General features: G+C 39.8%; 1 protein-coding gene and 1 non-coding gene across 8 annotated transcripts in view; both read right to left on the reverse strand.

Moving 5' to 3' along the window:
- The window catches only part of LOC113895342, a 205,455-nt gene that overhangs the window by 88,178 nt on the left and 101,632 nt on the right, over positions 1–15,645 (reverse strand). The gene's annotated exons all lie outside the window — the stretch shown is intronic.
- On the reverse strand, positions 2,292–2,363 carry TRNAS-AGA. Its single transcript has one exon. It is a non-coding gene; the product is annotated as a tRNA-Ser (tRNA).

The raw sequence follows: 15,645 nt of genomic DNA on the forward strand, positions 1-15,645 counted from the left end.
TCATTAGTCATCAGGCAAACGCAAATTAAAACCACAGTGAAATCACTACATACTAAGAATGCCTATGGGGTTTTTGTTTGCTCTGTTTTTATGGCAAAACCAGTTGCTGGCAAGGGTGCAAAACAACTGGAACTTATATACCTTGAAGGTAGAAATACAAAATAAGAAAGCTACTGCTGCAAACAATTTGTCAGCTTTTTTTAATATATAAAGTTAAATGTAGAACTACCATAAGACCAAACAGTCCAGGACTCTCTATTTCTCTTGGGTAAAAACTTAATTTCACACAGAAACCTATACATTTATATACCATCTTTACTCATAATCACCGAAAGCTGAAAACAACCCAGACACTTTTAAATTAGTGAATGGATAATCACCATGCCGATGGTTCATCCATACAATAAAAAACAATAAATAAAAGCTAACAATGAAAAGAAACTAACTACTGATTCATGCAACATAGATAAATCTTAAATGCATTTGGCTAAATGGAAGAAGTCAGACCTAAAATCTATATATCCTACACTTCCATTTTTACGAATTTTGAAAAAGGCAAACAAACTCACGACAAGTAGCTGTCAGGGATAGAGGACAGTGAAGGGGCTGATATAATACAAATTAAGAGAGAATGTACGGGTTGCTAGAACTTTTCTGTTCTGTATCACAAGTCTGGTGGTGAAGACATGACTGTATGCACCCTTAGGACTGTACATTACAAAGAGCAAGTTTTCTGTATATGTTTGTTTGGTTTGGGATGTGCTCAGTCTTCGTTGCTGTACACGGACTTTCACCAGTTGTGGCGGCGAGGAAGTTTCACTGCATGTAAATTTATATAAAATACAATCAACCAGGATGTGGTGGGAACACATGATGGAATATAAATTGTAATCTTAATATATAATCTAAGCATTACTAATGAACAGCATAAGCACACTGGAGAGAATTGAAAAGTGAAGAACTAACCTTAGTAACTTTCAAAAACCATATTTGAATTAGGTACTATAGAGCTAAAAAGAAAAAGAACTGTACTCAAATACAGTTTGTATTTGGTAAATTTGTTTCTCACAGAGATATGGGTTAACAATTTTGAAGCAACTTCCAATGTATACTAGAGTTGAACAAATAAACAGATATAGGGTAAATAATGAAAATTCTGTTTCTAACTTTCTATAAAAGCAGTTACAAAGAAGCAAATGGGGAAGGTCAGAAGGGACACTGGTATTGGGTTGCAATTAAAAGTATCAATAAGAACTCAATTGTTTGAGAATCAATAAGAACTCAATAAGAAATCAATTGTTTTTAAAATATATTCACTCTGACAGATACAAAAATAAACATAAATGAGTCTATGAATAAGTTAGTGTATATATATATCCAAGTTTGGTGCTGACAGACACTAGAAACAATGACATTTCAATACTACTGAGGACTTCACTGCACAGATTTTAGCTTCTAAATATCACTCTTCAATTAAAAAGCAAAAAACCCCAAGACAACCACCACCACAACCAGGGATCCTTGGAAAGTGAAAGGGAAAATTGCTCAGTCGTGTCCAACATTTTGCAACCCCATGGACTGTACAGTCCATGGAATTCTTCAGGCCAGAATACTGGAGTCGGTAGCTGTTCCCTTCTCCTAGGAATCTTCCCAACTCAAAGATCAAACCCAGGTTTCCTGCATTGCAGGCGGATTCTTTACTGACTGAGCCAGCAGGAAAGCCCAAGAATACTGGAGTGGGTAGCCTATCCCTTCTCCAGCAGATCTTCCCAACCCAGGAATCGAACCAGGGTCTCCTACATTTCAGGCGGATTCTTTACCAACTAAGCTACCAGGGAAGCATTCTTAGATAAGTGGTTAAATCCAAACCTGGGTCACAGAAAATACAAGAGGAGTCTGGAGCTTCTTGTGTGCCAGAAAGTGACAAGGTGCTCAAAAAAAAAAAAAAAAAAAAAATGAGGATACCTATAAAGGGCTCAGGAATCAATATCAAAGAGTTCTCCTTGGCCAAAGTTGAAATAATTTAAGCAATAAAATGTATAACAACAGAATAACCTGTAGGATAAAAAATATATACAAGGACCAGAACTAAGAGGGAGACACGGATGAGAAGGAATGGTTCTTTCAAGAATTCCAATTAACACAAGCAGAACGGGTAAGTGAAATGAAGTCTCTCAGTTGTGTCTGACTCTCTGTGACCCCATAGACTGCAGCCTACCAGGCCCTCCTGGCCATGGGATTTTCCAGGCAATAGTACTGGAGTGGATTGCCATCTCCTTATCCAGGGGATCTTCCCAAGCCAGGGCTCGAACCCGGGTCTCCTGCATTCTAGACAGACGCTTTACCATCTGAGCCACCAGGGAAGTCTAGAAGGGGTAAGGGAAACTGAAAACCACCATTAGAACATCCTGAAATTTGTTACAGCTAAGATCCATTGATGGATGCTAAAATTAGTGGGAGAAAGTTTGAGGAGAAATGGGATATTTGCATAGTCTCAAAGTATTTCTTCCAGATATTAAGGAAAAATAACTTTCAGTGGAAACTCCTGGCAGACACTGCCTCAGCTTAGTGATCACTGTTAGCTCCACCAGTAGTATTAACATCACGTGCCCCATGATGGGGTAATGGAGAAGGGCGCATCACTACTGGGGTATCTTTGTACAACCTCAACCTAATCATGAGCAAACACTCAGCCCAGAGCGAGGGACATTTTACAAAACAACTCTCTAAGAGTGTCAAGACCATGAAAGACTAGTAAAGATAAGCAACTGTCACAGATTGGTAAGGACTGGGGGAGGTGATTGGCAAGGACTAGGATGTGACTGAGAGACTAACACTACTGTCCCAGGAGAGATGATAATTAAGTGCGTGGTGGGACTCTGGATTGGCTCCTGGAACAGAAAAAGGACATCAGAAACACTAATGAAATGTGAATAAAATCTAGTTTACTTAACAGTATTGTGTCAGTGTTGATTTCTTAGTTTTTAACATATGTACTGTGGTTTGTAAGATGTTAGTGAACATTAAGGGAAGCCGGGTAGGAGGGTACATAGGAAATCTCCATCCTCATTTTATAACTTTCCTGTAAGTCTCAGGTTATTACAAAATAAAAAGGTTTCCGATTTCCTTTAAGAGAGACTTGACTGTTTAATGCAACAGAGAGAAGAGAGATTTTGGCATTATTACATATCTGGAAGTGAAGTTTAATTTTTTTTTTTTAAATTGCAAAAGAAATAGGAGTGGGTAAATTGAACTATACTGTCGTAAAGTTCTTATGTTATAAATAACATGATATAAAATTATTTTAAAATATACTGTGGCAAGTTAAATACAAACATTTAAAAACTAAAATTAATTCAGTTCAGTCACTCAGTCGTGTCCGACTCTTTGTGACCCCATGAACCGCAGCACACCAGGTCTCCCTGTCCATCACCAACTCCTGGGGTTCACCCAAACTTATGTGCATTGAGTCGGTGATGCCATCCAGCCATCTCATCCTCTGTCATCACCTTCTCTGCCTGCCCCCAGTCCCTCCCAGCATTACTACAAGTGAAAAACCACAGTAAAATGAAGGTTAACATAATGAGCCATGAGTAGGGGAAAACAGAATCATTTAAAAACTCTGACAAAGCAGGGAAAATATATTATTAAAAAGGTATTAAAACAGTAGAAACAAATAGAATATAAATAGTTAGATGATATACTTAAACTCAACTATATATATATACTAATATTAAATTTTATTCTAAATAGTCCAACTAAAAGCAGAAATTCTCAATATAGATAAAACACAACCATGTATTCTCAAGGAAAAATGGACTTCAAAATGAGACACAGATACATTAAAAGTAAAAATACATAAAAAGGTATATCAGGCAAAGTCTAATCAGGAGAAAGCAGGTGATGAATAATGCCAGAAAAAGAGGGTCATTTCATAATGATAAAGGGGACACACACACACACACGAATATTACTGAGCCAGAAAAAGGTTCATTTGGAAAAGGTCCATGGGTGGACACTGAGGGCATTGTGTGTTAGTCGCTCAGTTGTGTCCGACTCTCTGTGACTGTATGGACTGTAGCCCTCCAGGCTCCTCTGTCCTTGAGATTCTCCAGACAAGAATAGTGGGTTGCCATTTTCTTCTCCAGGGGATCTTCCCGACCCAGGGATCGAACCCAAGTCTCCCACATCACAGGCGGACTCCTTACTGTCTGAGCCACCAGGGAAGCCATTGAGGGCATTATGATACGTGAAATAAGTCAGAGGAGACAGACAACATCATATGATCTCACTTATACATGAAATATGAAAAACGAATCCCAAGTTTGGGATGTAGAGAACTGATTAGTGGTTGCCTGAAGTGAGGGTTAGGGGTTGTTAACTGAGTGAAAGGGGTCACAAAGTATAAATTTTCAGTTATAGATGAGTAAGTCATGGGAATGTTAAGCACAGCATGATGACTGTACTTAATAATACTATATTGCATATTTGAAAGTAGCCAGGGGAATGGATCTTGAAAGTTCTTATCACAAGAAAAAAACAGTAACTATGTATGGTGATGGATGCTAAGTGGACTTATTATGGTGATCATTTTGCAATACATACAAATAATAAATCATTATGCTGTATACCCAAAACTAATATATCAATTATAACTCGGTTAAAATAATTTAAAAAAATTAATATTGTGTAGTGTTGGCATGTTGTTGTTCAGTCGCTAAGTCATGTCTGACTCTTTGTGACCCCATGGACTGCAGCACGCCAGGTTCCCTGTCCTTCACTATCTCCTGGAGTTTGCTCAAATTCATGTCTGTTGACTTGGTGATGCCATCCAACCATCTCATCCTCTGTTGCCCCCTTCACCTCCTGCCCTCAATCTTTCCCAGCATCAGGGTCTTTTCCAGTGAGTGAGATCTTCGCCTCAGGTGGCCAAAGTATTGGAGCTTCATGTTCAGATATCAGTCCTTCCAATGTTGTCCTTTCAGTGTTGGCATAAAGATCACCAAATATATCAGTGGAATAGAATGGATAACCCAGAAAGAGACTCTAACATACATGCCTTTTGACAAATGAGCCAAGACAATTCCATTGCAAAAGTAAAATCTTTTTTAAAAATTAATGCTACATAGTAATATAATAATAATAATGCTGGAACACCTATATATTGCTAATGAGAAAAAAGCAAGCCTTGACTTCTACCTCACACAGAGAATAGGCCAAGCTGTATTTTCCCCATGTCCATATCCAATTATTCCAGCTCCCTCTGTCTCTCCACCACTGGGTGTTATCTTTTTTATTTTTCACTGTCCTAGTGTCTCAGGGGGAAAAAGAACAAACACAGCCCCCATACATTGCTGATAGAAGTATAAAGCAGTGAAAGAACTTTGGAAACATTTTTACATTTTCTTAAAATATTAAATATGTATCTATGTATGACCAGCAATTGCATTCTTAGTCACTCAAGAGAATAAAAATGTATGTTCACTAACTCTCTTGTACAAGAATGTAGCACTTTCACTCACAATAATTCCAAACTGTAACAATCTCCTTCAACACAAAAATCAATCAATAAAGTTGATATTTTTATAGCTGAAATACTATTTCACAATTTCAGAAATGAGGTACAACTACACAGAACAGCAGGGATGAATCTTAAAACATCCTGATTGGAAAAAAAAAAACAGACACAAATGAGTTATAATGTGTAATTTCATTTACATGAAACTCAAAACATACAAAACTAATCTATGGTTATAGTAACAAGAATTTTAGTTGCCTATCAGAGGTAGATATTGACAAAAAGGGAATACAGGGTAATAGAAATGTTCTATGTTTTGAATGTGGTGTTGGTTACATGGGTATATACATTTTGTTAAAATTCGTCAGATTAAATACTTAAGTTGTATGCATGTCACTGTAGATAAATTTTACCTTGAATAGAAAAAAAAAAAGATCATGCTGGCTGCTGTGTGGAGAACAGTTAGTAATGGGGCAAGAAGGAAAGTGGGGAGAGCAGTTGACAGGCTCCAATAGGTATCCTAGTGAAGGACAGGGAAGCCTGGTGTGTTGCAGGCCATGGGGTCGCAAAGAGTCAAGACATGGTTGAGTGGCTGAACAACAGCAGCAAAGTAGGTATCCAGGTAACAGACGACAGTCACCTGGACATGGCAGCAGAGCAAGTGAAGACAGGTTTGGGATAATAGTCTCCTCTAGGACATCTTTCTTAGTGGTGGCAGCCCTCATAAGTCTTCTCTCAGCTTTACAGGATGTATCATTGGCCCTGTTATATTTATTTCACAACCACTATTGAATACTCATTCCAAACCAGGTACCTAAATCATGTTCCTGCTTTTCATATGTTGGAATTCTGCCTACCTTCTAAACCAGCCTCTCTACCACTTCATAGTTGTACAATCTCGGGCAAGCTCAGCAACATTTGGAGTCTCAAGTGCCCTTATTCTGTAAATTGGGGTAATAATTATATTCATCCTGAAGACTTATTAAGAGGATTAATTTAGATAAAATACATGTGTATCATTGGGTTTAAATAGGACAATCATGGCCAAGTGTCCATTATCTGACATACAGGAAGGAAATGAAAGGCTTTCTTTTCTTATTCATCTCCCTAAGTAGACTGAACTCCCCAAGGCAGGGGAATATTTCCTTCTACTCTTATCTATCCAGTGCATGGTTGACCACAACAAGAGGTATGCTGCATGTAGGTACTTTCTTTCTGGTCCAAATTACCATGGAGTATAGGATTCTGTGGAATGGGTTCTGGGTACAGATCTGCTTAGCTGGGAAACACAGACAGAAAACACAAGATTTTAGAAAATATGGGTTTGCCCTAACTAGACGCCAAGACAAGTCAAACTTTCAAGTGAAACTCAGACATTTAGGGGTTCAATTCAACTTGGTGGTCGGCAAGTTTTGAAAAAAATACAGTTCTAAATAAAAGCTAATGGAAAAGGCTTACTTAAGGGAAAAAAAGCTAATAAAGAATGTTAGCTTAAATAGTGCTTTATGAAACAATATTAAGATGCATTAAAAGCAAAACAAAACAAAACAAAAAACAAAAATAGGAAACATATGGATTAGATTCCCCTGGAAATATATCAAGTTTTTAAATGTAAGGAGATGCTGTTCAGGAAAATGTGGAAGCTTTGTTGAACTTGAAGCACAAATCATTTTCTGAGTGTATTAAAATTGTTTGCATACTTGTGATGAGCTCAGAGTATATTTCTATCTTTTGGTCAAGTGATGTCAGACTATTGGTCCCCAGAAATCACTCAACACATCAAAATCAAATGCATTTGGATGCTACAGACATGTTTTGTGGAAACACCAGAGGTGGTGGAGAAATGGACTGGGAACCAAAGCTAACTCCTCAGATGGGCTTCCACTGCTTTCAAGGGAAGGAGACATATGGTGTCCAGTTAAAGAAGGAGAATGAGACAAACATACATTTACCTCTACTTCCTCCAGAAACACAAGCTGACAACAGAAAGATATTTTTATGATATAATTCCCATGGAGAGAGAAAACAGGAGAGATTACAAAAGCAAGAACATTTTGGAAGCTGGATAAGTGGTAACCAATTTAGCAGACCTGAAAAACTGAGTCCTAAGTCAACAGTAATGCAGGCCAAAAGTCAACTAGTCAGGAATTAGAAGCAACATTAGAAGTGGCGGTGAATGTGCACCTATTAAAAGAAGAATTGGTTTATAATCTATTTAAGAACCGTCAGACCTTCAGAGACCCATTCTCATTCAATGTACCTGGGTGGCAGCCTAATCACCACTCCAGCAGTAGACTCGAAGATTATTTTCTAGAGAGGATGAAACAGAATTGAGATCATCAAACACAGCAGAAGATGAAAGTATCAGAATGAAAACAGAACAGTTAAGTGAAATTTTACATACCATTATGAACTGAATTATACCCCTCACAAATTCACATATTGAAGGCCTAACTCCCCATAAAAAGAGTTGGCAAGAAAACACAGAACTATACAATAAAGATCTTCACAACCCAGATAATCACGATGGTGTGATCACTCACCCAGAGCCAGACATCCTGGAATGTGAAGTCAAGTGGGCCTTAGAAAGCATTACTACACACAAAGCTAGTGGAGGTGATGGAATTCCAGCTGAGCTATTTCAAATCCTAAAAGATGATGCTATGAAAGTGCTGCACTCAGTATGCCAGCAAATTTGGAAAACTCAGCAGTGGCCACAGGACTGGAAAAGGTCAGTTTTCATTCCAATCCCAAAGAAAGGCAATGCCAAGAATGCTCAAACTACCTCACAATTGCACTCATCTCACATGCTAGTAAAGTAATGCTCAAGATTCTCCAAGCCAGGGTTCAACAATACGTGAACCGTGAACTTCCAGATATTCAAGCTGGTTCTAGAAAAGGCAGAGGAACCAGAGATCAAATTGCCAACATGTGCTGGATCATCAAAAGATCAAGAGAGTTCCAGAAAAGCATCTATTTCTACTTTATTGACTATACCAACGCCTTTGTGTGGATCACAATAAACTGTGGAAAATTTTGAAAGAGATGGTAATACCAGACCACCTGACCTGCCTCTTGAGAAACCTGTATGCCGGTCAGGAAGCAACAGTTAAAACTGGACATGGAACAACAGACTGGTTCCAAATCAGGAAAGGAGAATGTCAAGGCTGTATATTGTCACCCTTCTTATTTAACTTATATGCAGAGTACATCATGAGAAATGCTGGGCTGGATGAAGCACAAGCTGGAATCAAGATTGCTGTGAGAAACAGCAGTAACCTCAGATATGCAGATGACACCACCCTTATGGCAGATAAAATAAAGAACTCTTGATGAAAGTGAAAGAGGAGAGTGAAAAAGTTGGCTTAAAGCTCAACATTTAGAAAACAAAGATCATGGCATCTGGTCCCATCACTTCATGGCAAATAGATGGAGTAACAGTGGCTGACTTTATTTTCCTGGGCTCCAAAATCACTGCAGATGGTGACTGCAGCCATGAAATAAAGACGCTTACTCCTTGGAAGAAAAGTTATGACCAACCTAGACAGCATATTAAAAAGCAGAGACATTACTTGGCCAATAAAGGTCCATCTAGTCAAGGCTATGGTTTTTCCAGTAGTCATGTATGGATGTGAGAGTTGGACTGTAAAGAAAGCCAAGTGCTGAAGAATTGATGCTTTTGAACTGTGGTGTTGGAGAAGACTCTTGAGAGTCCCTTGGACTGCAAGGAGATCCAACCAGTCCATCCTAAAGGAAATCAGTCCTGAATGTTAATTGAAAGGACTAATGCTGAAGCTGAAACTCCAACACTTTGGCCACCTGATGTGAAGAGCTGACTCATTTGAAAAGACCCTGATGCTGGGAAAGATTGAAGGCAGGAGGAGAAGGGGACAACAGAGGATGAGATGGTTGGATGGCATCACCGACTCAATGGACATGAGTTTGGGTAAACTCCAGGAGTTGGTGATGGACAGGGAGGCTGGCATGTTGCAGTCCATGGGGTCACAAAGAGTTGGACACGACTGAGTGACTGAACTGAACTCCCCACATTATCATATTTGGAGTTTGGGCCTTTAAGAAGGTCATTAAGGTTAAATGAGGTCATAAGTTAGGGTTCTGTTCAATAGAACTATTGTCCTGAAAAGGAGAGGAAGGGGTGACACCAAAGCATTCTCCTTCCTCCTGCCCACAGTAGAAAGATCATGTGAGGTACAGGGAGAAGGTGGCCTTCTGAAGAGAGGCCTCACCAGAACCAAGCCTCTGTCTTTGCTCTTCTAGTCTCCAAAACAGTGAGAAAATAAATTTCTGTTGTTTAAGCCACCCAGACTGTGGTATTTTGTTATGACAGCCTGAGCAGACTAGTAATACACATACTAAGGAGATAGTTAGCCTTCTTTCCTTCCTAAAGTCCATGAATGCTGAGAGCCAAATGTATATCTTCTAGGCAGAAGACTGGAGACAATTTCTCTGAACAATCTGACTAGTGCAAGAGACAAATTCAAAAGGCATCAACAGTGAGGATTCTCTTGAAAACAGCCTACCTAGATTATGCTACATGAAGTTCATAGTTTAAACAGCCCCACCTAAAGGACATAGAGCTTTCAAGTCAGCTTTTAAATGACCTCTACTCTTAAAGGTGATCAGGCAATCAAGAATAACAAGGCACTTGTGGAGACTATATAATATGAAACATAGAGACCAAAATAAGTAGGGAAGGAGAAGAAAACTTGAGTGAAATCACAGTACCTTAGAGAAAATATTATATCTATGAATCAACAACAAGATGTTATTTTAAAAAGGAATGTTTAGAAAACAAGAGAGAGATCTTGGAAATTTTTTTAAATGATGGAAGAAATACAATGCATAAAAATTTCAAAGATAAACAGCCCAGAAAATAGAGAAAACAAAAAAAATGGAAGAGAAATAAATGAGAATATTGAGGAAATAGTTCAATACATGCACCTCTAAATAATAGGTGTTTCAGGGAGTAGGTGGGGAGGTAGAAAATAAAAAGAGGGGAAATGAAAGTGGAAATAATCAAGGAAACAATTTTCATAGGTAATAGCGAAGAGTTGGGGCATGACTGAGTGACTTCACTTTCCCTTTTCACTTTCATGCATTGGAGAAGAAAATGGCGACCCACTCCAGTGTTCTTTCTTGCCTGGAGAATCCCAGGGACGGGGGAGCCTGGTGGGCTGCTGTCTATGGGGTCGCACAAAGTCGGACACGACTGAAGCCACTTAGCAGCAGCAGCAACCAGAATTGAAGGATATAAGTTTCAAAAATGCTCACAAAGTGCCCTGCACGATGAGTAAAAATATATCTACTCTAAAGAACTGCATACAAAATTTCAAAACAACCAGAGCAAAGAAAATTTCCTATAGTAGAGAGGGAGAGAGAGAAACAGATTTCACTAATGGCCTTCTTGGCAACACTGTAACCATGAAGACAATGGCACAAGGCCATCAAAGTTCTGAAAGATTATTTCCAACCCAGAATTCTATACCCAGCCAAACCATCAAGTAAGCATGAGGCTAGAATAAATACATTTTAAAATATCCAAGGGTACAAAAAATACTTAGTTCTTTATAAGTTAATGGTGAAAAAAATGCGCTCCACTAAAGCAAAGAAGAAACCAAAGAAAGAGGAGGATATGGGATCCAGGAAATAGAAGATCAGCAGAAAAATAAAACTGAGGGAATCGCCAATATGCTAATGAAGAAACCTGGAACAAAAACTGGATAGCAGATCTAGAAAGCACCCGACCAAGTTCAGAGGCTGTGGGAGAGATTTTCTCAGAAGGTGGACACGATAGAATAAAGTTTGTGGAAACAATTTTAAGACAGACTTTATTCAGCTAGAGAGGAGTTTGGTGTTGAACTAGTGACCTATAACAAAACACTGAGCAGAGGTGGAAAAAAGGTAACTGACAAGAGGAAATGGTCAGGAAAGTACGAGTCATCATAGTTCAGCTATGAACAGAACTTCAAGGGTCACAATAATTCAACCACCAAACACCGATATAATGAAATTATGCTAATAACTATTTTAGAACAATGGGAGAGGAGAAGTGCAGGTGATGATGAAAAGAGAGTTAAATCCTCATTTCCACAGCAGAAAGTCAATCAACAATGCCAAAGATGGAAGAATTCAAGCAGCAGCATAAGTACATTATTTAGAGACACAGAGGGAAATATCAAAAGAATGCACTAGATTACTAGTAGTATCAATAGTGGCCTCTGAGAAGTAGAAAATGAGGGAGGTGGGCAGAAGTCCAGGACCAGGATATGGGGGGTGTGTGCCTGTGTGTGTTTACACAAGTCTAGTAACATCTGACTCTAAATCATTTGCAAATGTAATTTTTATTTTTTTACATGAAATTTAAAACAAAAACTAATAAAAATTTTAAACAGGAAAACAGTGAGAAAGAGGAAAAGGAAAGGAAGAAGAAGGGGTGAGAGGGAATGAGGGAGAAAAAAGTATGGGCATTCTGGCTTCTGAATTATTATTAGAAGTTACAAGTCAGCTTGCAGGCTGCTTGCTCTAAAAGCTCCTACCTCTCTACTTCCTGACAGAAGTCACCTCTAGCTACCAAAAATTCAGGGACAAACAGTAGACTATGCCCCAAGTTCCATACACATGAAAGCTGTCCTAATAGCCCTCACAAAAAATAGATTTTCTCACCGATTGGAAGGATTCATTTTAGCCATACCTCCAAAAGTGGAAACAGTGACAGATTTTATTTTCTTGGGTTTGAAAATCACTGTGGACAGTGATTGTAGCCACAAAATGAAAAGATGCTTGCTCCTTGGAAGGAAAACTATGACAAACCTAGAGAGCATATTAAAAAGCAGAGCCATCAGTTTTCTGACAAAGGTCCATATAGTCAAACCTATGGTTTTCCCATTAGTCATGTATGGATGTGAGAGCTGGGACCATAAAGAAGGGTGAGCACCCAAGAGTTGATGCTTTTGAATTGCGGTGCTGGAAAAGACTCTTGAGAGTCCCTTGGACTTCAAGGAGATCAAACCAGCCAATCCTAAAGGAAATCAACCTGTAAAACTCATTGGAAGGACTGATACTAAAACTCCAATACTTTGGCCACCTGATGAGAAGAGCAGAGTCATTGGAAAAGACCCTGATGCTGCAAAAGACTGAGAGCAGGAGGAGAAGGGGGGCGACAGAGGTTGAGATTGTTGGATGACATCACTGACTTCATGGGCTTGAGTCTGAGCAAACTTCTGGAGGTAGTGAAGGACAGGAAAGTGGATGTGCTGCAGTCCATGGGGTTGCAAAGATTCAGGCATGACTTAGCGACTCAACAACAACTCCAGGACTACCTGGGTGTGTGGTCTCGCTCCTAGAAAACACCTACCTACTCACCAGTACAGGGGTAAGGTTGGTACTGAGGATGCTCTGAGAACCTCAAGCCTCAACCTAGAGGCTTTTGGATTCTGATCCTACGGGGGAGATAAGAATGCAGGATCAAACACTCAGGAAGGAGAGGGGTCCCTCGTCACCAGCTAGGTCAGGCTCAACCCCTGGGCTTTCTCCTCCACCTCGATCAAAGCAATGGCAGGACACTGGTTTACGTTGAAACCATCTAAATGGGCAGCCCTGCCTGAGAGCCATCTCTTAGCTAATCAGGAGGATTTCAGAGGAAGAATACTATATCAGTCCGCACACAAAAACACAAACCAGAAAAACTTGGAACAAGATTTCATCTTTTAACTATGAATGTTGTAACTAGCAATGAGTAGCTTCAGTCAGCTTGATTTTTTCCTTGTAATTATTTTAGTAATTCACAGATACAAAAAAAATCTGAGAATACAAGAAGGTAGAATGAAGATCTCCCTTCCTGCTCAGGCTCCCGGGACCTCTGTCTGAAGGAAACCACTGTGAGTGGTTTCTTACGCATTTCCTTGGGGTATATTCTGTACATATAAACATGTGTTTTACACAGCTTATACTTTTTAACCCAAATGAGAGTAAACCAAATGGGCATATTGCTCTACACTTTCCTTTTTCTATACCTTAAAAAAAAACATATCTTAGCAATATGTTAAGATCTGCAAGATACATTTTAGGACCCCGGTACCTTATAACGGCTGTTGGGTATGCCACTGTATTCAAGTACCTTAGTTTAACCAGTCCTCCATTGGTGGATGTTTATAGTTCTTTCTATTTTTTTCTCTACAATAAACAGGGAGGTAGTAAATGTCCTTAGATGCATATCACTGCATTAATTTATTAACATATCCATAAGATAAGTTCCTGTATATAGAAATGCTAAGTCAAAAGGATGGTGCATTTTTAATAGAACCTTCCAAACTTTCTCCACAGATCTTGCACCAATTCACACTCCCCACTCACTTATGTGAATATGTCTATTTCCCCATATCCTTTCCAACAAAAGGTATCAGCAAAATTTTAAACCTTCATTTGCTTGCAAGGTGAAAATTGTATCTTGCTATGTTAATAGATATTTTTTAAAAATATAGACAGGATTGAACTTCTTTTCATTTGCTAATAAGCTGTTCTTCTTTCTTTTCCTGTGAACTATTTGCTCAAATCTTTACCCATCTTTCCACTGGGCTGTCTGCCTTTTTCTAATTGGTTTTTATTTCTTTTTATTTTTAAATTAAGTTTTGGAGGAGTATAGTTGATTTATAATGTTGCGTTAGTTTCTGCTGTGCTGCAAAGTAAATCAGCTATACATATACATGTATCCACACTTGTCAAGATTGTATTCCCATATAGTTCATTTACAGAGTCTAATTGATTTTTAAAGGTTACTTAGAAAAGGAGATTGGTTAACCTTGAACCAAAATTACATGCATGACTTTTCTAACAGTACTTGCATGTTAAATCCTACAATTGACGGGGAAGAGAGGATAGTCCTCCCAGGGTCTCAGGTGAGCCCCTGTAAGCTGGAGGAGGGTGATGACAACAGTCCCAACAGGTGGGTGTTGTGTAAGTGCAGTTAGCGTGCCAAGTGCTGAGTGCCTTTCACACCTCATTGCATTTCATCTTTACCGTGACCCCATGAGGAAGGTACCATTAGCATCCCTATTTTACAGACAAAGCAGACTCAGATCCAGCCTGCCTAGGGTCTCACAGCCAGTAAACAGAGCTAAGATACAAACCCAGGCTACGGGACCCAGAGACCCAGCTGTTAACCACTCTGCGCTACTGCCCACAGTGGATTCCCAGTGCCCAGCGCATAGTAGGGACTGAGGTCATGGCGATCACTCTAGACTGATTGCATCTTGCTGCCATCCCAGAAAAGCAAATCACAAGAGTAGCCTGGGGGCAGTTGCGGACTGTCCTGTTCTCCACTGAGTTCTCAATGTCTAGAAAGGTCGCTGGCCCAAAGCAGGTGCTTGGTAAATGGTGGCTGAGTGAATGCATGAATCAATGAATAATGCCTTCTCCGTGGACTGTGAGCTCTCAAGGGCAAGGACTGTGACTGGCTTGTTCTCCCAGAGCCTAGCTTGGTGCCTTGCACCAGGAAGACCAAGACCGATCAAAGACAGTGTGTTGAAAGAAGCAAGCACCTCTCCACTGTTTGGGATGGTGCTCCCCACAAGCTTTAACTAACTCTTAGTCAAGCTAGAGGAGCACCACCAACCCTGGAAAATGTTCTATTGGACAACACTTGACATGTCACACTGGGAAGACCCATATAAACAAGTAGGAAGTGAGGGAGTCAGGGGAGCCAGGACAGTAAGACACGGGCAACCTGCCCACTCGCAGGTCACGCAGCTGGGCCCCTTCCTCCACCTCTGCGCAAAGGTTGTGCCTGCTAGTATTTCTCAGCTGGGAGAACAGCAGCAGCCCAGAGCCTGCATGGTCATTTCACAGTTTACTGAGGACAGACCTAGCTTTCTGTCTGCATTAATTTATCTGGTCTTCAAAACAACCACATGCCACATGGACTATTTTTATTTGCAGGACGCAGAAAGGCACAGAGAGGTTAAATTGCTCAAGGTCATGAACTCAGCAGAGCTGGGGTTTTCACCAAACAGACCTCTGGACTCCTCTGCCCAGCAGCAGTGCTCTTCACCCCACTCCCTGAGGAAGGAAGAGCTCACCCCCCAACTCCCACTCATCCTCCCAGACCCAGC

The sequence above is a fragment of the Bos indicus x Bos taurus genome, chromosome 7, assembly GCF_003369695.1.
Source record: "Bos indicus x Bos taurus breed Angus x Brahman F1 hybrid chromosome 7, Bos_hybrid_MaternalHap_v2.0, whole genome shotgun sequence".
NCBI classification, from domain to species: domain Eukaryota; kingdom Metazoa; phylum Chordata; class Mammalia; order Artiodactyla; family Bovidae; genus Bos; species Bos indicus x Bos taurus.